The 2082-nt window shown below is 28.9% G+C and overlaps 1 long non-coding RNA gene across 1 annotated transcript; it reads right to left on the bottom strand.

Annotated features, from left to right (window-relative positions):
- Window positions 1-699: 699 nt before the first annotated feature.
- LOC116186784 lies at window positions 700-1634 on the bottom strand. Its single transcript, XR_004151800.1, has 2 exons — window positions 1434-1634; window positions 700-1273 (listed from the first exon to the last, which is right to left on the bottom strand). It is a non-coding gene; the product is annotated as an uncharacterized LOC116186784 (long non-coding RNA).
- Window positions 1635-2082: the final 448 nt, after the last annotated feature.

Raw genomic sequence — 2082 nt, forward strand, 5'->3', positions numbered from 1 at the left:
AATTTGAAGAATAATCATTTGATATTAATTTTGCAATGATTTATCTTTTTAAACCATTAAATAGCAATTGAAGTTTTTTAAGTTTGATGTAACTTTTTCATAGAAAAATGTACGATTTGCAAGAATTTTTTAGAACGAAGATTATAATTAATTAATTTTATTTATAAATTTACTTATATGATATATAAGTTTATGTTAAATTCATTTAACATAAACATCATTTAACAATAAAAAAAAAGATAAGGTTTTTTAATATTATAAATGAAAGCTTCCGTGACGAGGATATGATATCATGGCGGTTGTTCTAATGATTTTTTAACGATCTCATTCTCGATCGTAAAATTCACTATCTCTGATTAACTAAAAGCCCCGACCATAAGGGTAGCAGAATTGTTTCAAAACAACAAAGTAAAAATTCTGTTTTAATGACGAGGGCGTGTTTACGATAGACAATGTCTCTTAGTTTTTGTTTAAAGGTTAGACATTTGAGATGGCGGTGTTCTTAATCAAACTTTGATCATTTCTCTTTTTCTAATATACGAAAAAATCAGATATTAGCACGAATATCTTGTAACGATCTTTATGATGATCTCTGAAATTATAAATCAAGCAATCAACTGCTATAAAAGTCCACCTACGTACTTTTTTCCGCTATCAAATGACGAATTTTTCGTTATTGCCTTTTTTTTTTTCTTTTTGGAAAGATATAACAATAAAGATATAGAAAGATATAGAATTTTGGAATAAACCGATGAAATTATTTTTCTGTCGATTTGTTGTTTTGAAATTGTAGATTATATCAATGGGAATATATTTAGAGAAGGATAGAGTTACCATATTAAAAAATTTACACTTTATATGAAAAAAAAAGATCAATATTTCTCAATCTATAAATCGCAATATAACATGCCGAATCAAGTAATAAAAAGATTGAGAAATATTGCAAAAAATTACAATATCAAAGATAAAAAAAATTGAAAATAACCTTTAAAATCATATAATATGTATAAAAAAAAAGATTTTTCTCTTTTGCTATATTAATAATAAAAATAATAAGAAATTTAAATAGTCTATTTTGTATAAATATCCTTTCTCTCAATACCAGCAAACCTCGAAAATGTCGTGTCGCGATTGCGATTCGTCATGGTAACTTTTTTCTGCCCGGTGCGGACGGGTCGAGCGAAGACGATTGTCGCACCAACAAAATACACGAGTGGCCGGGGTCTGGGTGAAAAGAAATCAGGACCAGTCCGGAGCCCGTGCATTGTCGCGGCTAGAACCGACATGTATGCTATATATAATCGAGAAGTTTAAGAGTACAATACCGCATAAATCAGCGATCATCGCGCAGCCTTGCGCATGGCCAATTCACGCAGACACACGTGTGGGCGTGTTACCGCACGCGCGACCCGAATCCGACCCGAATCGCGTACCTTATCGCCGATTTTCCGTTCTTTACGAGCCTTGATAACCGAAGTAAGCCAGATTGCATGCGATACACACGACCGATTATGATTTAATGGAGTAGCCAAAAGCTATGTTACAGCGTTGCAATCGCGGAATTTGATGGATACAAATGTTCGACCAAATGAAAATTTTGGTCGATAGATTTATAAGATGTGAAGATTATATTCATAAAGTAAATATAAAAGGAATTGAAATCGTAAAATATTAATTTAAATCAATTTACAAATATCGATACATATATATATATATATAAGCTATATAAGATAACTTAACCTATAATATAAGGAAAAATAATTTTCAACTTATAAATTTTATCTATTATTGTTAAATCTTTATAAACAATTGATCTATTCAATCATTTAATCACTTTTTGAACTTTATATAACTTAAAAAGCAAATTAAAAAAGTGTGTGTGTGGCTTAATAAGAGCATCCGTTTGTTCACTTTGCACTATGTTAAATATATATATAATCTAATTTATAGATACGAGACTTTTAATACATATGTCTATGTCTTAACCTGTAAAAAAAATTTAATCAGAATTATAATCTTTTCAATTGCTTTGCAATAAAATATATATATGTAAGTATATATATATATATATATATATATATA

The sequence above is a fragment of the Apis dorsata genome, unplaced genomic scaffold (genome assembly GCF_000469605.1).
Source record: "Apis dorsata unplaced genomic scaffold, Apis dorsata 1.3 scaffold_56, whole genome shotgun sequence".
Lineage (NCBI taxonomy): Eukaryota > Metazoa > Arthropoda > Insecta > Hymenoptera > Apidae > Apis > Apis dorsata.